The following is a 25,285-nucleotide window of genomic DNA, read 5'->3' as shown; positions in this document are numbered from 1 at the left end:
GTTCTGAGGGAAGGAATGACTACACTGTGCTGGGGTCCTAGGCACACAGAGTGCAATGTGGATGTGGCATTGGTTGGTGACAGAGAAACTGGCACCATTGTCAAGGTGAACTGGTAACAGCAGAAGAAGTAAAAGACCAGCTAATGGTTCTGTTTTCCTTCTGCCTTCGCAGCTCATATTTCCTTTAACATTTTAAAATATCAAACAAAATTTCCTTGGCACATGCTCTTTTCTAAATGCCCACAGTCGTGCACCCTGATTTTCTGTTGGGGCAGCTGAGCACTGAATATGGCTGGTAGCTCGCCTTGCCTGCCTTCTCCATGCTGGCCACAGTCTGCGTGAGATATGGAGGGAGAACTCACTGTGGGAAGTGCTGACTTGACGTTCTCTTAGTGGCCTTTGCAGTCAGGTTTTTGATACTTCCATCCCTTGTTTCCTGGGGCTAACCAATATCTTTTATGCTCCTGTAAAGCTTGTTTTGTGAAACCAGAACAACTCCAGAGAGCCAATGGGACTTTGGGAACAGCAAGAGGGTTACGAGGCTCTGTGTCAGGTCACATGCAGACAAGTGGTCTTTCCTTGCTAGGATTTGCAAATAGTTTTCTCCCCCTTCACAGTTGTTAAGTTATTGTAGTGTTATTAACCAAGTGCATTAGTGATCCTGAGCGCACTTTAGACCATGAAAAACCTTCATACAAAATAAGTAATTTGGATGGATGGATAGATAGATAGATAGATAGATAGATAGATAGATAGATACATACATACATACATACATACATACATACATAGAATCCATTGCAGGTGCTAAAATTTAAAATTGGTTATTATAGGTGCACCCCTCGCCGTCCTGAGTTCCTTGCTCGTGCTCACTCTCCTTCTGCTCCTCCTTTGGATCGTGAGACTTCAGTCCAGTGTTCCAATGTTGGTCTCTGTCTCTGTCTTCTTTCATCGCCTGATGAAGGTTAATATTCAGGGGGATGCTTATATGTTTTTCTTTGGGTTCACCTTCTTATTTAGCTTCTCTAGAGTCACGAATTATAGTCTCAATGTCCTTTATTTATGGCTAGAAACCAAATATGAGTGAGTACATCCCATGTTCCTCTTTTTGGGTCTGGCTTACCTCACTCAGGATAGTGTTTTCAATTTCCGTCCATTTGTATGCAAAATTCAAGAAGTCATTGTTTTTTACTGCTGAGTAGTACTCTAATATGTATATATTCCATACTTTCTTCATCCATTCTTCCATTGAAGGACATCTAGGTTGTTTCCAGGTTCTGGCAATTACAAACAATGCTGCTATGAACATAGTTGAGCATATACTTTTGTTGTATGTTTGGGCATCTCTTGGGTATATTCCCAATAGTGGTATTGCTGGGTCAAGAGGTAGGTTGAACCCGACTTTCCTGAGAAACCGCCACACTGCTTTCCAAAGTGGTTGCACAAGTTTGCATTCCCACCAGCAATGGATGAGAGTGCCCCTTTCTCCACAACCTCTCCAGCAGAGGCTATCATTGGTGTTTTTGATTTTAGCCATTCTGACCGGTGTAAGATGGTATCTTAATGTTGTCTTGATTTGCATTTCCCTGATTGCTAAGGAAGTTGAGCATGATCTTAAGTGACTTTTGGCCATTTGAACTTCTTCTGTTGAAAAGTCTCTGTTCAGCTCAGTGCCCCATTTTATAATTGGATTGATTAACCTTTTACGGTCTAATTTCTTGAGTTCTTTGTATATTTTGGATATCAGACCTTTGTCAGTTGCGGGGTTGGTGAAGATCTTCTCCCAGTCAGTGGGTTGAGCAGAAGGAGAGTGAGCACGAGCAAGGAACTCAGGACGGCGAGGGGTGCACCCACACACTGAGGCAATGGGGATGATCTATCGGGAACTCACCAAGGCCAGCTGGCCGGGGACTGAAAAAGCATGGGACAAAACCGGTCTCGCTGAACATAATGGACAATGAGGACTACTGAGAACTGAAGAACAATGGCAATGGGTTCTTGATCCTATTGCATGTAATGGCTTTGTGGGAGCCCAGGTAGTTTGGATGCTCACCTTAATAGACCTGGATGGAGGTGGGTGGTCCTTGGACCTCCCACAGGGCAGAGAAACCTGCTTGCTCTTTGGGCTGAGGAGGAAGGAAGACTTGATTGGGGGAGGGGGAGGGAACGGGAGGTGGTGGCGGGGAAGAGGCAGAAATCTTTAATAATTAAATTAATTAATTAATGAAAAAAATAAACTTTTAATTGGAATCAAAAAAAATAAAATAAAATAAAATAAAATTGGTTATTATACATAAATGCAAATCCCTGAAGACTTAACATATGTAATGTTTTGAAAACCTTCGCTCTTTTCTGAACTAACTCAACTTCTCCTGTTCTCTATTGTGCCATTGGTGTGGGCTCTCTGTCCTTGCACGTACATTTCCTGTAGAAAACTATGAAAGAAGTGTCCTGAGTTAACCAAATACCTGCATTCTAAACTCTTTAAGACCGAAGAGCTCAGGAACAGTGTGGAGCGTTCTTATTGTAAGTTGATGTCAGTGGTGACATTGACAGACAGATTAATTCCTTGGGGAGGAAGGACAGTGCTTCTTCTCACAGCTCCCAGGTCACATTCCGTCACTGAAGGAAGCTGGGGACAGGGCAGGAACTGAAGCAGAGACCATGGAAGAGTGTTGTTTACTGACTTGCTTCCTCTGCCTGACTCGGCAACCTTACTACTCAGTCCCACCTGCCCAGTGCCTGCACCACCCACAGTATCTGGGCTCTCCTTTATAAATTATCTGTTAGAAAAATGCCCCATAGACATGTCCATGGGCCAGTCTGATCTGGGCAATTCTACAGCTGAGGCTTCCTGCTCCAAGGTGACTCTAGAATTGTGTCAAGTTGGCAGTTAAAGGTAACTATGACACTGTATAATATCAAATATACATTTGAATTAAATGGTCCCTATGTACATTGATTCACGTTCCACACAGAGATGCTTCTCTCTCATTGAGCAGCTCCTGCATGCCACACACTGAACTGGGGGAAAAAACGTGCACACTCTGTGTTTCCAGAATTAGCAGAGGCAGTTCTCATTAAAGACTCTTCCTGAAGATGGGCAAGCTCAACCCGACAGAAGTTAACGAGGCTGCCCAATCACAAGATGCCAGCAGATCAGTAGAGAACTAGACTAGATCTAATGCTCTAATATGTGAAATACAAAGATTTCATTTGCATACTGTATTTGGGGGCACCTGGCTTTTCTTTTATTATTAACCATATCCTAAAATAAAGAAAAAGGAGATTTTTTTTCTTCTTTTTTGGTTTGTGTTTATGTTTTGATCTGTCATTCATAAGTACCCTTGATTTTTTAAATTTTTTTCTTTATTTTGAGAATTTCATACATGTGTACAATGAAATATGTATATACCCCTATGTATCCTCTCCAATTCTTTTCATATTCCCCAATACACCTCATTTCTCAAAATTATGTCCTTTTTTTTTTTTTTAAAGAACCCACTAAATCCAATCATTGTTGCCCTCATGGGCATGGTGTGGGGTCATCCACTGGCGTCAGGGCAAACTCCCACTGACTGCATTCTCAAAAAATAGTGGTTCTCCCTTCCCAGCACCTACCTGCTTCCAATAACTCCATGCCTTAGACGCTCTTGAGTTTTAGTAATAACAGTGGCCTGCCTCTCTCTTCCTATGATGGCAACATTGTAAGGAGATTACCGTGAGAATAAAAATGAAAAGGAAAGGAATTCGTGTCAAAAATATTAATCTGATGGTCTGGCTAAAGGTTAAAACACAGGAAAGAAAGAATATACCAAGTGTCAAAAGCTGTATTGTGTGAGTATGGTTGCTTCTTAAGCTAATGCAACCCAAATCCCCTCAAAGAGCAGTAGATGCTTTATAGGGAAAAAATAAAGGCAGCCTTACATACAACAAAAATAATTCAAAGAATAAAACAGACTGAGTGCTGCCTGTATTGTATTATTACAGAAATAGCATACAAAAGATGAAGCCATGGACCAGAAGCTATGATCTAAAATATCAACAGGGAACAAAGGACATATTTGTGTCCTAGATGTAAAAAAGGGTCACAAAGGACCCTGTAAGGTTGAGAAGAAAGACCTTGAAATCAATATCATCGAAAGTGATTCTGTGACAGTTAATCAGAGAAGGGTGAACACACTCGAGTGTATTTTTATCCAGGGATGACACTGTGAATAAATTTAGAAGCTAGCGAAATTGGTAAATAGAACTTAGGTGGATTTTGATGGACAAAATAATGCAGGATTTCATATCCCTTGTTTTTGTCTTAGCACATTGCAAAATAGCAGACTTGCACAAGACATTACACATATTCCCTATTTCCCAAATGAGAAAGTCAAGAACCATAGAAAACCAGCTAATTCCCTGAAGCCTCGTGGATGGGAGAGAAAGACCCTGTTCAGTCTTTGTTCCCTGTTCCTGAGTAGTCCCTGTGGATGCTGGTCCCTCCCAGGCAAACAATACTGAGGATTGGGATGGTGGCGGTGTTAGCTCCGAGCCCCTCCCCCCCACACACACACAGTTCAGGGAAAAGGACCTAAATAGACAGGTTCTCTGTTTGCCTTGAACTCTACTTTGTATTTATTGCTAGAGTGTCCATAGACTTTCCCTCAGGCCAGAAATGTACAAATCAGTTCAGTTTTAAAGGGCCTCATGCTCGGAGCAGAAATTATTTTAGATGTTTGTGATATTCATTGTTTGATGTCTGAGTTGCACACAGTGTCTCCTGTTCACCTGCTTCATCTTCCTGTGTTTGGTCACAAGTTTGGTTCACAACCAGGTCACCTGCTGTGTCTCTTTCTTGGCTCATGTGTTTTTAAAAATTTAAGATAATTATGCTGTCTATAAGTTGGCATATTCTGTAGGACACTAGAGATCATCTTTGTAATTTTATTTTTAAAAATATTTTTATCCCAAGTTCTGACACTATTAACATTTTGCTGAGTGTAAGTAATCTAGTAGTGTGATTTGAATATTTTATAGTATAGTTCATCAAAATTTTTCTGGAATTCTTTTTTATAGTTTGTTAGACTCTGACACAATTTTGACAGCAGGGACAGTGATTATCTGTTGAATTTCCTACCTTTTCTGGATCACGTAGCAACATTAGAGTGTTGTGCAGACAAGTCATATTAAGAAAGATATCTTTCTACTTCGTAGAGTGGTGAAATGTTTGGCAGAACATGTTTAAATTTTAGGACAAAAATATCACAAGATGCAACATTTTCTCTGCGACATTATTTTTCTTCAAATAGGACAGTGACAATTTCCTGTCTCAAACAGGCAGGAAGACCTGGGAGACTGGAGTTTATACACTGAACAGGACTTGAAAATGCCTCATTGGTTCCTTTTAGTGAGTTCAGTAATTTAATTTGGCCTGTAAATACCCTGAAATTGTCTGTGTAATGAAGACTCCATCCCCTAGCCCATGATGCAACCAAGAAGTCACAGAACCTTTAAGAGGTTGAGCTTATTGGAGAAGGTTAGGCTATTGGGATACTGGGGCCTCCCTCTCCTCTTCCCCCCTCCATTTCCTCTCCATGACATGAAGTTTGCTCCTCTGTCCTAATGTGATATACTACCTCACCTCAGAATCCAGACTGACCAGCTAAAAAGGGTCTGGAATCTCTGAACGTATGAGTTAGCCTGATCCCTTTTTCTGAGTTACCCCAGGAAAGAACAGAAAGTGAGCACAATTAGTGTCCTTTGTGTAAAGTTTGGTGCTTCCTCCTCATGAACAGTGGTTGCCAGGGCAACGTTGGCCCTGCCTTGGATAGAAAGAAAAGCCCTGCAAGGAGGCGCATGGCAAGTGTTCTACACTCTTGTTTGTTTGGATTCCCTTGCAGATTTGACCCTTCCAGCATCCAGTTCATGTTATATGCCTGGGTTACTTGGTGATAACGCTTTGAAACTAGATCAACTTCTGGGTCTTTATTTGCTGCCCCAGAAACCCACTCACATGAATCCTCTTGCCTATGCTGTTCTCAGGGGCTGTGTTGGCTGTATCTGGAGGCCTTTCTTTAGGGAGCTCAAAGACCTTTTTGGTTTAGATACAACAAATTTTATCTTTGATTTATGGCAGTACTGTTTTGTAAACCTACAAAGGTGATTTTTCTAAATAAAGTTTGATACCTACAAACATCTAGTTAATTCTAATTCTATTAAAACAAAAATTATAGATTAGAATATTATTCTATCATTATATCATCATAATTGCCATTGAATTTTGTTTAATGAAATAGCAAGGGAAGTTATTATTTATCTCAATGCCTCAGATACGGAATTCATGTTAAAATACCTATCTTAATAGAACTTGAACTTGGCACCAAAAGTGAAAGTGGCTTGGGTCCCGCTGTGGGTCAAAGCTCAAGACCAGGTACTTACTCTGACACCCATGTGTTTCTCCTCTGCACGGGTGAGACCCCATCTAATATCTTCAAAGTCATTGAAACGAATAAAGAACTTGGGTTTCCTGTTCAATCCTAACATACAGAAATCAGCTTCAGCCACTTGAGTATAAACAGCCCAAAATTTGATGAGGTGAGCAATGTTAAAAGTGAAAAATCATTAATCACCCAGTGCCTCCCGAGCATAACTTGGGTTCTTGGGGAAAGCATCAGTGTCCAGAACCACTGAATGCTGACTTCCCCATGCTCCTCTCGAGCTTCCGCACGCATTAGGCAGGTTGTGCACTACGTGATGCTGAGAACATGGATGTTAGCAGAACACCGGAGATGGACAGTGTACCCTTGATGTCACTCCAGTCTTGTTCTGAGTGCTTGAAATCTTAATGACTTAATCTTCAAAACCTCAGAGACATCTTGGCCCCACCCTTTATTTCAGATCCTGTTATGGTTCACAGCTACTGAGAGGCACCAAGCATCACATCTTAGCTTGAGCTTTGTGTAAAACAGAATAGACCAGACAGAAAGATTATTTGAGAGATAACATTACAGCAGTGGGGAAAGAAAAAAAGCGAGAGAGGACTAAGGAAGGAAAAGCCACTTTTGGTGCCTGTTATTGAGATCACTGATGTGAACAAGGACCTGATTGCCTTTTGCAACAGAGAAGCCAGAAAGTGCTTCTCCAAAGTTCATGGTTTTCATGGAGCTCTTGGATGAAGGATGCTACCAGGCTGCATCCCATAGACTCTGGGGACTAGAGAGAAGACCCAACATGAAGAGCCACCTGTACCCTAGTGTGTGTGAGTGGATTTGAAACACCCACTGCCTTTCCAAAGCAGGGAAGAGAGATGGTTTACCTCAAGTTTCTTGCCACATCTGACTTCATTAAAAGAAATTCAAGCTTTTCTGGGACAAACCAATGGGAACAGAGTTTCTAAAGTTATTGTCCAAAGGTTGCAACTAAAGTCTGCTGGGCCCCTTCTTCCCTGCAGTGTCCCATAGGCCCCTGGGGAATTTCCACCCATCAGAGAGTTGTGAGGACTTACTATTAGACCATATCATCTCATTTCCCACCAGACACTGTTAGGCATCATGCTGACCCTCTCCATCCTTTGGAACTCTTTCTTTCCTTGGCTGCATGAAAAACAAAAGCTGCTTAGAATCTCCAGACAAGATTACTTTGATTCTTAGAAAGAAAAACATGAAGGTGAGGCTCCTTTCCTCTGGAAGTTAGTATCAGGAAGTGGAACTGCCCACTTGCTGGTGTCCTGAGGGGTCAGGAGCAAAGCCAGGAGACGGAAGAGCCAGCTCGAAGCAGACTCTCTTCCTAGAAGCCAGCCTCGCTATATACAGGATGAAGTTTGATGTGTGAGATCAAAAGCATTTCATGGCTTCAGTTAGTTTGAATCCAATTTATTTTAACCGTGATCTCCTTTTCTTTCCCTGTGAAGAAGCCTGCCCTCCTAATGTCATTTAATAACTGACAAGACAAATCACGTGCTTCCTTAGCAACTGCTGCAGTGAATGAGCTGGTTCAAGGGTTGCCCTGCGATGCGTTCTTAGGAAGGCTGAACAGAAGACCTTGACCTTCACGGGGAAGCCCAGATGATGAGCTGTTTGACGTGCTGTTGGTGAAGGGCTTTTACTTCCACATGCAAGTTTTCTTCTCAAGAGAAATGATTGATGTCCCTCCCAGAAATGGAAAATTGCATCTTCATAAGCTTGGGAATGTAAAATTTGCTTTCTTTTGTTAGGAAATAGCTCAACGAAAAGCTGAAACATATGAAAGATTGTCGGAATGAAACCAGCACATGTAGTTAGAAGAGGCTTGTGCGTTTTGTAACAGTTAATGTCGGTACACAAAACTGAGTAGTGGGCGGAGGGCCACAGGAGTATGAATTGTCTCGAGTCTGGCATTCCAAGTTTGGCAATCAAGTTTAAGAATGATGCATAATACAGATGGAGAGAAAAGGGAGAATGATGAATTACAGGAATTAATCCATCACAACTCTGCCTGTAGGACTTATAAATAATCATCTACGATCTCAGAAATGGCTGTTGGTATTGAGATCTGGAGAATTTCACACACACACAGAATGTTTTATTTATACAGTCAGAAAGCTCTGCTGCCCAGATTTCATTCTGTAATGAAAAATGCTAGGTTTTACGTTCCTGTCTACAATGATTCAAATGCTGTTGTGGCAAAACTAATTAAAAATAGGTTTCACGAAGAAAATGATTTCCTGTGTATAAGTTATATAAACCGTACACACATGCAAATGCATACTCACATATGTGAGTGTGTGCATGCACACACACACTTCTTTTTTAGAGTTCACCAATGAATTATGTGATAGAGATCTCTAATAGTTAATATTAAAGTACCTAAAGATCAGTTGCAGAAGCGTGGCAACAGTATTTCCTCATGTTTGTACACTATTTTAATTCTAATGCACATATAACATCTACGGAGTCAGTAGATTCTTATAAAGGCATAAGTACAATGTTCAGCTAAAGGAAATCCGTAGTATTTTAATATAGCATTCTTTTTATTACTTCATGCATGCATGGAATGAATTTTGACCGTTTGCCCCCAGTTCTTCCCTTTCTTTTACTTGCTATCCCTTTCATCTCTCTCTCTCTCTCTCTCTCTCTCTCTCTCTCTCTCTCTCTCTCTCACACACACACACACACACACACACACCAGTAAGTAATATTTGTGGTACCCATATATGCATAGGTATGAGCTCATCCACTAGAACATGATTGACCAAAGAAAATTAAGTGTCTCTCTGTCATAAGAGCCATCACCTCTCAGTTACTTTTAAGAAGGGCTGGAATCTCACGAATATTTTATACGAACAGCTGAAGAGTTTTCGCTCTATACTCGAGCACTCTGAAGAAGCTATTGTGAACACCTTCAAATCATCTTACTTCCCAGTTGTGCCCCCCACATCCTTCACTTAACCCCTGCTGACATCATGCTGGTTGTAGAAGATCCGTGTAGAGCATTTGCTGGGCCTTTTAGTCCATTGGGGTCTCATGTCCACGTTGAGAGCTTGATTTCTCATCTCATCTGTTTCTGTTCCTACTGGATGTTTGCTAACTAAATTAAAAGACTGCATTCGCAGCGCTTCTGCTCATATTTCTAAGAAGGCAGTCATTCATATATCACAAGTAGACCTCCAGCTAATAGACCTGGTCCCTTTATGTGGATAGTCCAGGAGAACGGGAAGTCCTGCTTATAATACAGAGGATGCTTCTTGAATTCAACAGACTACATCTGGAAATATTGTAGTACCTCTTGTTGCTCCACACACTGTGGACATGATGCCAGTCTGAAATTTCATACGTTATGGCAGCCTAGTCTGGGTGATCCCATCTGAGACGTGAATGCTGACTCTACTCAACCAATGTCTAGAAAAGGGAAAGGCAGGGAAAGTTGTGACCCCTTTAGGTTCCAAGCTGTAGGGGCCAACATAGCCTCTCATGGACACATTCCTACTACCAAGCATGATCCCTCTGGTAAGAACTTCAGCACCCCGTGCTGCTGGGCTGCTTGCATTATAATTGCATTGCATTTCCTCTTTGAAAGCCCTGTGTGTCTCACCGTCCTAGACGTTGTTTGTCTGAACTTTATACTCCTCACCTACATTCTGAGCATTGTGATTCCCCCCATATTCTCTATCGTTCACATGATAAATATTAAGCTGTTTGCCCAGAAAAGGGTGACTAAAACCACTGTGAATGAGAGAGAAATGTCCTCTCATGATCTTCAACCAAAGTGGCCCAAAGGACAGTAGGGTCTTCATAGGGGTTTGTATGAATGTTGCTGTTTAACACCAGTTTCAACTGGCAAAGATGAGGGCATACTGGACAAAAGCTCCCATAGATGCAGATGGACCCAAAGGATGTTAAATAAGTCTGATCACATTGTAGATGGGTCTTGTTTTGGCTCCTGGCAGACCACTCTTCTGTTGGAGAAATAACTTCAATGTTTAATTACATTCACAATGCGCTTTAATATGTATTTTGCATAAGGTTTTCAACTTTGTTTTTATTCTATTCTTGTGCCTCTTGTGCTATTATTTAACATGGATAATTTCAGTTGTTAAAAGTAATTCACATACATAATAATTTTCAAAGCAACTTATAATTAACTAAAGAAGGAAGCAACAGATGTTGGAGCATGAAAAAATGCTTTAAAACTTTGAATATTTTTCACAGATGCCATTGTTTCTTCTTTCTCAATGCTTCACTGTAATGATCTTAAGGCATTCTAACAGCTCAAGCTTGCGTCCACACACGGCAATGTGAACACACACACATGGCAATGTGAACACACACACACATGGCAATGTGAACACACACACAAACACGGCAATGTGAACACACACACATGGTAATGTGAACACACACACACTTCCACACACTGTAATGTGAACACACACAAACAGACACACATGCTTCCACACACTGTAATGTGAACACACACACACGCTTCCACACACTGTAATGTAAACACACACACGCACATGCTTCCACACACTGTAATGTTAACACACACACTTCCACACACTGTAATGTAAACACACACACACACATGCTTCCACACACTGTAATGTGAACACACACACACTTCCACACACTGTAATGTAAACACACACACGCACATGCTTCCACACACTGTAATGTGAACACACACACTTCCACACACTGTAATGTAAACACACACACGCACATGCTTCCACACACTGTAATGTGAACACACACACACTTCCACACACTGTAATGTAAACACACACATGCACATGCTTCCACACACTGTAATGTGAACACATACAGACACACATGCTTTCATACACTGTAATGTGAACACACACACACACTTCCACACACTGTAATGTAAACACACACACGCACATGCTTCCACACACTGTAATGTAAACACACACGCGCACATGCTTCCACACACTGTAATGTGAACACACACACATGCTTTCATACACTGTAATGTAAACACACACACATGCTTCCACACACTGTAATGTAAACACACACATGCACATGCTTTCATACACTGTAATGTGAACACACACACATGCTTCCACACACTGTAATGTAAACACACACATGCACATGCTTTCATACACTGTAATGTGAACACATACACACACACATGCTTTCATACACTGTAATGTGAACACATACAGACACACATGCTTTCATACACTGTAATATGAACACATACACACATGTTTCCACACATGGTAATGTGAACACACACACATGCTTCCACACAATGTAATGCGAACACACACACACAGGTCTAGCAACAACTGCTCTACTCAGATTGTCCCATTAATATTTTTGAGTTGGAACACCCAGTTAACCTTTAGAAGCAATTAAGTTTTGTCAGTTAAAATCCAAGTGATTAATTGATCTACCCTGTGGTCCAGTGATGTGTCATGATTCCCGACTCCCTGAGGTCAGATGAATCCTTATTTCACTTCACACCATGCTATTTCTAGACCTTGCTGGCAAGGTTTCATTCTGTTCTGCTTTGAAAGAAACAAAGACCTTTGAGGTGGAGTTGGTTCCCTCTACGTCATGTTCTTGCATGGTTATTTAAGCCACGCCGTGTGAGATAGAAGCGTCCACACGTGGTGACTTGGCATCTTGCTTCTGTTATGATGGAAGACGTGTTTTGCATGTGCCCTAAGCTACGCTAACCCCAGGAACTACTCAATTTGAGACTACTAGAAAACAGTCCATGGAAGAAGGAACTCTGTTGTCATCTTGTGGGAGAAAGAAAAGGCTGTAGCCATAAGGAAGAAAATTCTGGAATCTTCCCAAAATTTTATGGCACCTCTGAAACCAGAAGTATATGTACCAGGGCTTCCCCAAGTTGACAGAGCGAGGGCCAAACGCAGCAGAGCAGCAACACAGAGAATCCCGACATCAAGCAGGACCCTCTCATGTTTGCCAGGCAATTTCATCAGAAGCCTTACCTAATGGATTCCTTTCTCTTATCTTATTGCAACTGCTAATAGCTTTTAGTGATAAGGCCTTGACATCTAAAATGGAAAAAGAAGAAAAGAAGTCTGTCTGCTACACGTTCCTTCTTTGAAAATTAAATTATCTACTCCTTGGGGTGACCTCCGCTGTGACTGTTCACTTCTAAATAGTTTTTCATGAGGATAAAAAGTAAATTCCCCAGGATGAATTTACACTTGTCGGTTGCCCCGTGCCATGTGTAATGTCCAGATGACACCCTCCTTGTGTTTAGTCACCAGGGGGTTCCTTATAATGACTTTGTAAAAAATTGGTGCTGGGTGAGTGAGGTTGGTGGGTAAAGAAGGTTTCTAACATTGAGAAGCCTCCTTTCCAGCCTAGGAGAAAAGATTACAGTCAAACAGGTGGGGAAAAGTGAAGTCATGTGCCATGGAACAATTAAGAGAGATCTCGTGAGAGCTGGGAAGGATGGGTCTCCTGTGGCTGAAGAGTCAAGGCCCCTGGGTGTGGACACACACACATGCTGTCCAATACTGAGATGCATGCATGAGCTATTAGCATCACACATAGAGTTCTGAGATGCACACAGCCTAAGATGTGTGTGAAGTATCACGTCTGTGCTTGTCAAACACTGTTGTCCATATGCAGCTACCCAACCAGCCCTACATGGTCCTCTAAAAGAGCAAATCCTAGCCTATCTATATTTGAGCTGCAGCTTGGAGGAGGGCTAGGCCGACTCTGACCTGAAGGTGCCTTCTCTGAGGGAACAGCAAGAGTATCAGGGACTTGGGGAAAGGGACACCTGCTAAGAACATGGCAGAACAGTGTAGGTCACAGCTGTCAGGTAAGGCTGGAAGGACCACATTAGTACCTTCATGTTGTGTGTGCATGAATGAATTCCTAGGACGCGGGTCCTTACTGCTGCACTTAAGTGGCTGAGACTGTTTACCACAGGGGCTCCCTGGGATCTTTCAAGTAGTGGGTTGCTCAGGCGTCTGGTGCCACTCGAGACGCTGGTGCTGGAAGCCAGGTGGTTGCATCACTGCTATTCCACAAGGAGTCTTTTAGGGTAATCTGCCTCTACAGTCAGTGTCCTCTGAGGATCTCCCTGGTCTGCAGAATAGGTATTTTCATCAATGTTCCATGGTTTGCTAATCTTGCTGAAAGCAAATACAGTATAAAAAATAAACAAAAGCAATTTCACAAATAAGGGCTTAAAATGGAAATACAAATGCTACCCAACTGAGATTGCTTTCGAGATTTGTAATCCTCAATATCTAATGCCATCAAGAAGATGTAATTCCACTCAAGGGCCCTGGGGACTTAGGAGGCTTTTTTCAGTCCTCACGGCTCTCCTGGTCTACAATGGACCTTCTCTATCATTCTCCACACTTAGTTCACAGACTGGCCAGGGGGATTGGGTGAGGAAAAGCCCACTTCAACCCTATACAACTGTAAATTTGTAAAATTCTGCCAGTCGCCTGATACTTTTTTTTTTCCAGATTTGGAGATTTTGTTTGTTGTTGTTGTTTTGTTTTGGTTGGAGGTTGGTTGATTTTTTTTTTTTTTTTTGTCTTCTCCATGTGCATGCGCACGTGTGTGTGTGTGGGGGGGTTGACCTTATAACTTGACTTAAGCAGATGCTGTTGACTGAGGGAGGAACCACTTACTGCGCTTCCTCCTTTGCTTTTTGGAGGAAAGCTGAGTTAACCCTTCGGGTGTAAGTACTTAGGGAAAGGAGAGACAGGGAGGGACTGCCTGCATGAACATTTATAACATGACGGATATTACAGCAGGGGCTTCTCCCAGCCTGCTTCTTCCTATGACAGGCATTTGCTTGTCAATTCTAAATCAGAACCATGTGGCTCTGACTGTTTCCAGGTCAGTCAGTCCATTGGAGAAAGGAGAGAGATGGGGTAGGTGAGGTCCAGATTCGTGTGTTCTTCACCACTGCAGTCTGAGGGGTCCAAGGTGCAGGTACCCTGTCTCCATGGCTCACTTAACACCCATAGCTTCTCCCCGTGCCTAGCATGAGGTAACTGCACAGTGGGCAGCTTATTAGGTGTCACGTGATGGATTCCAGTTACAATCCAAATACCCCTTGCTTGGGACCAGTAGAGTCTATCCATCGTCTTTCCAGAGTGTCTGAGCAGCCATTGTCGTCGTAAGGAGGCATGCAGGTGGGAGTTGTTGCGACATTTTAATTGAATGTCTGTTGTGGCCTCGTTACACTGTTGGGGGCCTTTGTTTGGGCAACTTTGGACACCTTTGGACTATGGTTAATGCATTAGATGTTAAAAAGCTACTGCTAATGATCAACATAGCTAGACTCAGGAGCCCGAGAAGAGAAAATGTTGTTTGAAAGCAATGGCTTCTGTCACAAGTGTGGGTTTGACCAGTGGTTGAGTGATGGGATTAAGTAGGGGATTAGGAGACATGGCTGAAATCACTGAATCTGCAGGGTTGTGTGTACTAAAGCACATCTCTTCGGCCAAGTGTACCAACACCACAGGCCTCAGTCTTGGCCACAGTCAGAATGTTCTAGAACAAAGGTTAAATGCCCATTCCTCTGAGTACAGACAGCCCAACACAATTCTCATGGCTCTCTAGCTCACACATCTCCACCAATCTCCACTTTTATGCAGCACACAGACCGTTGATAACTTTCTTGTGCAAAACAAATTTGCCTGGTTTACATACATGTATATACACAGAATATGATCACATTTCACTTATATTCATATTCGCAATGCATTTGTGGGTGACCAAAATGGACAAATCGATGCTATTGTAAAGACTATATCTTCCAGTAATAACACTAAGAGGAAACACACTAGGGTAATTTAAATCCACGCAGAGGGATCATTGGATAAAATTCAACACTTGTTCATAGGAAGTTACAAAGAAGTAGCACAGTACAGATGGAAGTAGCTTCTCCTACCTCGTGAAGGATGCTTAGGAAAAGCCTTTCAATTAAAGCGAAGGAGGAGATGAAGATTCCTGCCAGTGATGCCAATATTTACTGCTAATACTGAATGGCACAGTCAACTCAGTACATCAAAGCAAAGAAGAAGGTGTAAGAATGCGACAGCTGGGAATAGCGCATTCAAGAGGCTACCCGTGTCTCAAAAGCTGGAGACTACTAGATAATGGCCGTTCATTAGATGTCCTGTGTCACTCTGTATTGCCGTCTCTGGTGAATGAGGACACGCTGAACCTCAACAGGTCACAGTTTGCAAGGGGTTTTTAAATAAATGACTTCTTGATTATTCCCATTTGACCCCTAGAAGTTTTATCTTTGTTTCTTTTGACTGTTTGAAGACTTATTCAGTGCGCCCCAAGCTGATGGGTACCACTGTGACATTATCATAAGTCACTCATTGAGCTGTGGTTTGTCTTCTGGGGCCTGGACCACATTAGCGTCATGTTTGACTGAGGAAGGGAGGGCTGTGAGGGCTGACGCTTGCCAAGTATCTGCTGATAAATAGCAAGTTTGCAATGCTTGGCTAGAACTAGAGGAGTGAGAAACAGACTGTCACTATCCGAACCTCCTGCTCTATGAAGGAGATGCCCATGCACACAGATCAACGAACATCGTTTCTTTCCAATGGTCTACACAGTGGTAGCATGCAGAAGAAGTAATCTTTTCAAGGAAGTGTAAGCACTGGCTGGATTACAGAGAAGACGACAGCCTTGGCAGAGATGCGGAGGCCTGAAGCCGCAGCATTTCCTGTAGCTCTTGATGGTGGTACCAGTGTGCAGCATACCGTGCCCCCGTCTGCGCTCAATGTGCTACAATACAGTTCGTGAGCTTCGGGCAAGGGGCTGGAGGTTGGAATACACAAACACACACAGACAGACAGACAGACAGACACATGGATGTCTAATCACTGGTACAAAGCCCTTATTTCATAGCACCATGGAGGCTTAAATCCCCACAGTCAAGTGGGCCAACATGTGAAAACCCCATCCTCTGATCCTCAAAGCACAGCTTTTAGTAACTCCAATCAGAAGGCTCTTAGCAGGGAAGAGCAGCTGAAGACCAGGTCTCCAATTGGTCCCAACACCAGTGAGCACACTGGACAAGAGGATAGGAAAGACTGGGACACAGTTGAGCAGACGCTTTGAAATATCTTGTGTTACACTCCACTGTTAATGTGAAGCCATGGAGATGTATAAATACTGACACCAATGCCTGCCATGTACTGAGCCAATTCATGCATTATGCATCTCTCTCTCTCTCTCTCTCTGTGTGTGTGTGTGTGTGTGTGTGTGTGTGTGTGTGTGCATTTAGACCTTCCACTATTAGTATCCCTGCAGGTGCAGATAGGTTTTCTTTTCCAATGAACAAACCTAACATGTCTCTCTGCTAAAATTTTAATGTTGCAGTTGGACATGGATTAAAACATTTTGTGCTGCAACCAAGTGCTGAGAAATGTTCTAAGATAACAAAACAGTTTACTGCAGGACAGCAAAAACAAAGAAGTGCTTGCATATCTAGTCCTGAGAAACATTCTAAGATAACAAAACAGTCTACTGCTACTGCGGGACAGCAAGGAACTGCTTTTATCTTTAGTCACACTAGCCAAGAAGTTTTTTTTTAAAAAAAATTAGATGTGAATATTTGTGAGAAACATTAAGAAACTTTAGAGGCACTTAGACCATATTTTGGGACAGTATATTTTTTTTTCTTCACCACCCTGTGGAAATTTTGTCTGAATGGACAGCATTGAAACAAACAAACCAAAACAGTTCAGTAAAGTTGCTTAAATTTCACAGTGTTTTTCTAGAAGAGAGAATAGATCAAAATGTTATCCATAATCAGAACACTATGAATTTCAACTGGGACCTTTTCATAGATCTAAAGGATGACGTAGAAGTAAAGCGTACACCTACCTTTTTAAAAACACATTCTAGAACAGGAGAGTTCTACCCATATTACCAGATGTAGATAATATTAAATGGGTGATCTATCAGCTTTACAGACTTTATGCATTAATATATGAAACTGTGTATGTGTAAGAGAGAGAAACAGAGTGTGTGTGTGTGCATGTAGAACAAAGACAAGAAAGTCTTATACAGCTGAAAAATCAGAACATATTTACTGTAAGCATTATGATAGTTATCTGTGACTAAAATATGGACTTGGAAGGAATTTCCTTAATTATTTAACCACTACTTTATATGTTAAAAATGCAGGATAGAAATATTTCCAAGTCATGCTTAAACATAAAAATCCATTGTGTAGAATAGCTTCTAACATTTATTTGAACAATTATCCTACAGGAAATGTCAGGATCAATAAGCTGCTCTATATCATCACATATGCAAAGGGTTTTAACGTCTGGAAATGCTTAGTGTAGAAATTTGGGCGAAGCATCCTGAGCATCTTAAGTGCGATGCTTCCTCCGTGGGAAAGCAGCTGCATCAAAGATGGCAGCTGGCATCAGTTCGGTGAAGAGAGCAGGTGATTGCAGGGATCTTGTTGGCTCACACAACAGGGCAAAGACTCAGGAGCCCTCACGTCTGCCTATCTGACTTTCCTTCTGAATATTGCATCAAGCATCTATTTCCTAGTATGGTGGTTTGAATGCAAAGTGTTCCCCATAGGCTCTTGTATTTGAACCTTGACCCCAGGTGGTAGTGCTCTTTGGGAAGGTCGTCAAACCTTTCAGAAACAAAACTTTGCTGGAGAAAGCATTGCCAAGGTCTAGCTTTCAGGTTTTGCAGCCCTACCCCACTTCCTCTTCTCTGTCTCTCTCTGCTTCCTGTGTAGGGATGACTTGTGAGCTCTCTGTTTCCCTCAATGCCCACTGGACTCACACTCTGGCTCGCATGCCTTTCCTGCCATGGAGGACTTTATCTCCTCTGGAACTTCAAGCTCAGATAAAACCGTTGCACCTCTAAGTTACTTTTGGTCACAGTATTCTGTCACAGGAACAGAGAGGTAAAGTACCACATGGGTGGGCATAGAGAGAGAACCACGGAGGGTGGCAGAAATGCTGCTGGACAAGTGAAAGTAAATTCAAAACAGATGCAAAGAATCTGCTACCACAAAAAAAAGTAACACCCCTTGGATACCAAAATCCAAAGGTGCTTGCATCTCTGAAATGAAATGACACAGTGTCTGTGAATAACTTGTTCATGTCTTCCTATATTCTTGAAAGTCTTTAGGTTGATTACAGTACCTCATCCATTGTAAATGCTCCATAAATACTTGCACTTTGTTGTCTGAGGATTAATGACAAGAACAAAGGCTGTGTATTATATGCTATGACGAATGTTAATTTTAAAATCCATTCAGTCTGCAGAGTGGAACCTGTGGCTGTGAAAGAACAGCTGGAAAGAATAAGCTCAACCCCAACATAGCCACAAAGTCCTAAGGTGGAGAGAAAGGATTGTGCATCTTAGAAACAACCCCATCAAAAATGCTCAGGTTGTTCTGTTATGATGTTCTCCCTTCCTGTAGTCAGACTACTTGGTTTCAAAAAAAAAATCTCTTGCTGGAAGACCATAATTTTCTCTCATCTCACAGAAGATAGCCAAGGCATGACGTGGAGAGGGAGCTCCGTGAAGGACAGTGGTCTTGGAATTAACCATGGCTCTCTGAGGTGACTGTGTAATCAGGATGGGCCGCTCTCACACTTCAGTGTTCCCATTTGGATCCCTGTGTGGACTTTCCCCACAGCCTGAGTTTTATAGAAATCAGATTCATAATGCTTTTATCCTTATGGGATAAAATTAATAATTTTCTTCAACTCTTTTGATAGCTTACTACTTCAATTAAAGAAACCTGTTTTCTGAGATGGAGACTTGAAAGTTTCTCAAGATGCCAAGATGCCATTAGTTTTTGTTGTTGTTGTTGTTGTTAGCATCAATCATGGCAATGTTTAGGCAGAACTAACGCTCAAGGCAAAGAAAATGTTGACTGTAGTCCACCTCGGCTATTGGGATTGAGGAAGAATGTAGCACTTTAACATGAAAACAGGTCTGCTTGCTATGTACAGACTCCTTGGAGAAGTACTGCACGGGATTCTCTGGAGTTTTCATTACTACAATATCAAATGCTTCCTCCATCTTGACTAGCATGTGTACAATCACACTCACACATGTTCCCAGAACATCTATATATACAAATGAATTGTATATATTATATATAATATCTTATATATTATATATACATATATTATCTAAACATAGTATATATAACATAATATATATAGCAACAATGAAACATAATATGTAAAACTTTCTTTTTGTTTATTCTTTGTGTCTTTCACATCATTCGTCTCCATCCCATTCATTTTCCCAACCCTTTGTATCAGTCATCTGCCCGTGCAACAATGCCCCCCAAAAAATAAAATAGAATAAAGTTTAAGAGAAAATAAAGAAAAGAAAAAATCAGTCTCATCATGGAAGCTGTAGTAGGACACAGTGAGTCACGCAGTAAACCCGTTAGTCTATGCATCTTTATTTGCAAATGTTCATTGCAAAGAGTCATCGGTCTGGTTAGAGGCTTCTGGTTACTACACTTTCAGTGCTGGGCCCTCACTGGGACTCTTCTTGGATATCCTGTTGTTTCTTTGTGTAGTGGAAATATTGCTGCTTTTGGGTCTGCAGGACCGGCCCCTTATTTGCTCCAGCAGATCACAGATGGAGTGACTGGTGGGGTGGACCAACTCATAACCCTGATTCTAGACCTGGGTAGTTGGTCAGCCAGCAGCTCTCACTTGTACTCACCACCAGGGAGAGCTCTTCAGCATTGCCCTAACCTTAACCCTAACCCTATCCCCTTGTAGCAATGAGCAAGGAAAGGGGTGGGGCCCGTTCTCCTGCTTTCAGGGAGAACTCTACTGCTTTGCCCAAGCAAGGAATAGGGGCCCCCTCCCAAGTGTCTTCATCATTTCCCATAAATGGTGAAAGAGAGATGTATGATGGACCAATCCCTGGAAAGCATGGGCTTTTATTTTCTTGAGTGTTGTTTCAGAAAGTACCATTTGGGCAATATTACTTGGGCTTTTAGTTTGAAAAATATAAAAGTTTAAGGCTATATATTTAGATCATTATCTGTAAGTCCTGACAGGAAACACTCCCAAAGCAATAGAATTCTAATTTATCAATGTCATTTATAAAAATGAAGTCATTTAAATATTCTTATTTAAAATGAACATAATTTCCCATTGTAAAACTTCCAAAAGGACAAAAATAAATGCAATTCCATGGGATTTTTAAGTGGAGAAATACGATGATTTTAAAGTATGTTCTCAGTTTCCCAAATAATTTAATCTAGCATAGAACATCAAACAAAAGCTCTAAATGTCTCCCAACAGTGGAATGAAATGAAACAAGGAATTGACCTTAGCTGTGTATACCCAAGATGCCTCACTCATGATGTGAAGCTTTCAGAATAAATATTCCTACTGCTCTCTCTTAGCATGGGAAATCTTATTTGAATTATGAGCCTATAAGAAGACAGCTTTATGTAAACCCAGATGAGAGTCAATTTAGAAGACAATCAATTTCTACCCCATGATCCCATCACAGATAGAGGGCAATGATTCTCAGAGGACCATAGGTGAAACTTAAATTTAAGCTTGCTTTCCCAGCTAGATAAATACAGTCTGCTATATGGACCCCTTGTGGAAAATCCTGTGTTACTGTGACAACCTACAGTTCCTGGAGATAGCTGCTTCTCTCGTCACCATGTCTGGAGAACACCCGATAGTTCCATACAACGTGTAATGTGTCTGCTTCCGGCAGAACTAAGACATCATATGTACCAGGCAGTCTGCTGTTTGGCACATGCTCATTGTTGTCCTTGACAACTACACATCCCAACTACGTTGTTCTTCTTAGGATGTTTCATTCCTGTTTTACAAGGGAGGCGGCTGAGGGACTATTAAGGTGATAGTGGAATAGAGCACCAGACAGACGGAAGCTGCTAGGCTCTCCTGCTTGGCGCAGGTAAACTTGGAAGTGAACAGAACTTCAGAGTAAAGACTGACCAACCTTCCTTCTGGAAAGACTGAAGCGCCCAGCACTCACTGGGAAGTCGTGAAGGAGGAGAAGATTTTCAGATGGTTTTCCTCATCAGAGTGTGGAGCTGATAGACCAAGAATTTTAGGAAGAAATGGCTCAAATTCTCAATTATCGAATTGTAGATACATTTAGTAGAAAGCACTAACTTCTGTCTGCCTCAGTCTAAAGGGCCATACTCCCGATTTTTGTTTGAGCCAATGAAATCAACAGTGGAACCAGCCCCACAACAGCATCGCTGGCCCCTTAGAGAACTTGTTTATCTTTTTTTATTATTTTTATTGAGCTCTATATTTTTCTCTGCTCCCCTCCCTACCTTTTCCCTCCCCTTCAACCCTCTCCCAAGGTCCCTATGCTTCCAATTTACTCAAGAGATCTTGTTTTTTCCTACTTTCCATGTAGATTAGATCTATGCATGTCTCGCTTGTTTATCTTAATGTAACCTCGTGTCTGGTGGCTCTTAGCTGAGTGGCTGTGATTATGGTCCTGATTTGATCCTGAGAGGCATCTCTGAGAACAAATAGCCCCCGTGCCATCTCTGTTATTTCTTTTTAAGAATCCCACATATCTTGGTTTAAGCCAGAGTCTCTTGGTCTTTCTGCCCAGCCATATCCCTGCCTGTCTCCCAAGTGTTGGGATAAAAGGCACGTGACTCCCAAATACTGAGATTAGAGGTGTGAGCGACTGGTGCCTGGCTCTATTTCTCTTTTAGAATGGATCAATCTTGTGTAGCCCAGGGTGGCCTAGAACTCAGAGAAATCCAGTTATCTGCTTTCTGAGTGCTGGGATTAAAGGTGTGTGCCACCACTCCTTGGTATCTATGGCTAAGTAGTGGCTCGTTCCACACTCTGATCCTCAGGCAAGGTTTATTTGTCAGAAACAAAGTATCACCACATTTTCTGGCAAGAAACTACATAGTTTTTGTTTTGGTTCAGGCTTGTTTATTTCCTTATAACATTCTGAGGTGATGGTTCCCATGTATTCTTTGAAAAACAAGATCCTCGAGAGTCCTGTCAAAGCCTCATCTTATCAACACAGCCTCGCCTCATCTCTTATCATTCAAAAGCCCTCAAAACGCCACATAAGAAAAATTAAAATTTTTGCCGGCTCTCAAGTGGATGTAACATACTAAACATTTTCTTGGAAAGAACACAGTCATTCAAAGAAAAGAAGGGCATCTTAGCTCAAGGTCACCAATGACTTCCCTCAAGGGTAGGTGTTGCTTTTACCCAAAGGGACTTTCTCATCTCATTGCAAGACATTTGCCAGAAGAAAAACAAAAGTCTGCATCTTTGACTTTCACTCCTAGAAATGAAGAATTTAAAGGCATTTTAGTGAGCAAATAAAGTAAATACATAGATCTTCTCACTTGAGATGTAAGTGTGCAGAGGCAAAGGCACCCACAAATCACACCCTGAGCAATAAAGAAGGATTCCAGCAGCACCGTTGATTTTCTCATTCTGTTAGTCTGTCTGCAACAGTACTACAGAACAGAATGTCTAAAGTATTGTGGGAGAAGGAAAACCATCTTGCTGTTATGTGAATACATATATATTCTACTGCACACAGATGTGCGCACACACACACATGCACACACAGACCCTACATCCTTTTTATGTAAGAAAACACAGGAGTTCTTATTTGCTATTCTACATCTGGAAGAATCCAGACTCCTCCTGGTAGAAAGTGGATGGCATGCTGAGGGACTAGGCTTGCTCACTCCCTCTTTTGGGCCACTGTAATGCCCATCACTCCCAAGTTTTACCATGGAAGTCGCTGAGGTGTGAGGCTCCATTCAGCCCCCTCTTAAATAACTGTGAAACTCATTACTCCTGGGTTGTGACATGGAAGCTCACAGTCCCCTGAGACATCCTTACAGATGGGTGATGCAAAAAGACCTAGGAGTGCTAGCGTGGTATGTGCTGTATGTTGTCTTGCAACTTTACGAAAATTTATTTTTATATCTAAGTTTTCTGGTGGATCCTTAGAGCCTTCTCACTGTAAGATGATTTCATCATCACCCCTCCTTCTTTGTTTCCCCTTTTATGCCTTTTTCTTGTCTTACTGCTCTACCTAAGACGTCAGCCACTAAACTGAAGGAGAGAAATCAGAAAGGGTGTTCTTTTCTCCTTCCTCATTTGAAAGCAAGTATCTTCTGTTTCCCCTGTTTAGTATACTGTTGAGTATAGATTTGTTGTGGAAATAAGGGTGGAATTGGGACTCGGGGAAGATGCAAATGGGAGTGGGGGGGGTGGGGAGGTTGGAGAAGTTGCTAATTCACACTTTTTTTGGAAAATGCCATCATGAGACTTAACACTTCATATGTTAATTTTGAATTATTCATCCTATGAATCATAAAGAATAGTGCTACCCAGAGGGACTCTAAGGAAATGTCGCTGCTGTGAGCTACAGGGAAGTGTGGGTCTTTTCCCACATAAAATCATTCACTTTCGCCCCAACACAATTTTCACATTGTCTTTGTCTTCCATTGGGCTTCTCGCAAGTAGCAGTGTAGCAAGAATGTAGGAACAGCCTTTACATCGCCACTGTGTGCTACTAGTGGACACTGGGTTTAGCGTCAGTGTTGACCATTTGCATGTTCTTTCATGTTCTGAGCCTCATCTAAAGCCATGCACTTCAGTGTGTGGAGCCGTTGTCTAAAACCAGAACTTGGTGCTGGGAGGCCTGCATGCCTGAGCCCTCAGCTGGCAGGTCATAAGAGGAGCTCCTACTGTCTAATGACATCAGGAGGATTATACAGGGGATAAAAACTTACCAGGGTCTAGTGACATCAGGAGAATTATACAGGGAGTAAACACTTACCAGGGGGCTTGCTCTTCTACCAGCATGTGGTGATCCATAAACTGCTCCGGTTTCTGTGTTCCTTCATGTTCAGGGCCCGAACCAGACTAAGAATGCACAGGGGATGATGAAGTTGATTACAAAGGAATTTTGTGGTCTTAAAGGATAAGGAGCATGTTCACTCATGCATGCACAAGCACACACCTGCTGTGGCATGAAGTTGCTGTGCTGGCCGGTTATGTGGCAGAAAACAGTGCCACTTGTGTAAAGACAGATATTGTCACTGTAACTTACAAGGCACATCAAAGGTTTTGTCCAAACGCCAGGGAAAGTGCAGTGCAGGTGTTGTACTTCTGAAGTGTTTGTCTATGATGACGTAATGGGCCTGTTCAGTTCAAAACAGCCAAGCACTACAGACATGAAAAATACTGTAGTATCAACATGTGCAAGGACTGGCTATGTATGCACACGGTATATACACATATGTGCATTTGTGCTTGATTCAGCAAAGCCTTGTTAAGAATTTTCCCATCTACATCTCTGAGGATTCACACTCGAATTTTCATTCTCTCCAGCATCTTCATCTGGCTCAGATGATGTCATATTGCGGTTGTTCTTATGACATCATATTACAGTTCTGATGATGTCATATTACCGTTGTTGTTCTTCCGAAGTAATCCAGGGTTTACTTCATCCTTTGCAATCATCTGCAACTATTGTAAGCAGTTAACATGTCACCGTCATATTTCCTCATCCTTCAGCTCACTGCTTAGTATGTTCAGTCTTTCTCCTTGCATGGGAAGCAAATGGCATAAGGCTGTAAGTCTATCCGTGTTCTTGACTCCAGTTTCTCTCACCTGTGTTGTTTTGTAAGACTTTAAGACAATCCTGAAGCCATTTTTGACAATTCTGAATCCTCTCAGCCTCCGTGCCATAGTGCTTCCCCTCCTCCCCCGGGAACCAAGGACCTAACAGCTACACATGCA

At 42.0% G+C, this 25,285-nt stretch overlaps 1 protein-coding gene across 4 annotated transcripts in view; it reads left to right on the top strand.

The window, feature by feature from the left end:
• Window positions 1-25,285, top strand: part of Sema5a (semaphorin 5A) — a 432,689-nt gene that overhangs the window by 383,759 nt on the left and 23,645 nt on the right. The window lies entirely within an intron of this gene.

Source organism: Chionomys nivalis, chromosome 15 (genome assembly GCF_950005125.1).
Source record: "Chionomys nivalis chromosome 15, mChiNiv1.1, whole genome shotgun sequence".
NCBI lineage: Eukaryota > Metazoa > Chordata > Mammalia > Rodentia > Cricetidae > Chionomys > Chionomys nivalis.
The sequence above is the reverse complement of the archived record's forward strand: the minus strand, read 5'-3'. Positions and strand labels throughout refer to the sequence as shown.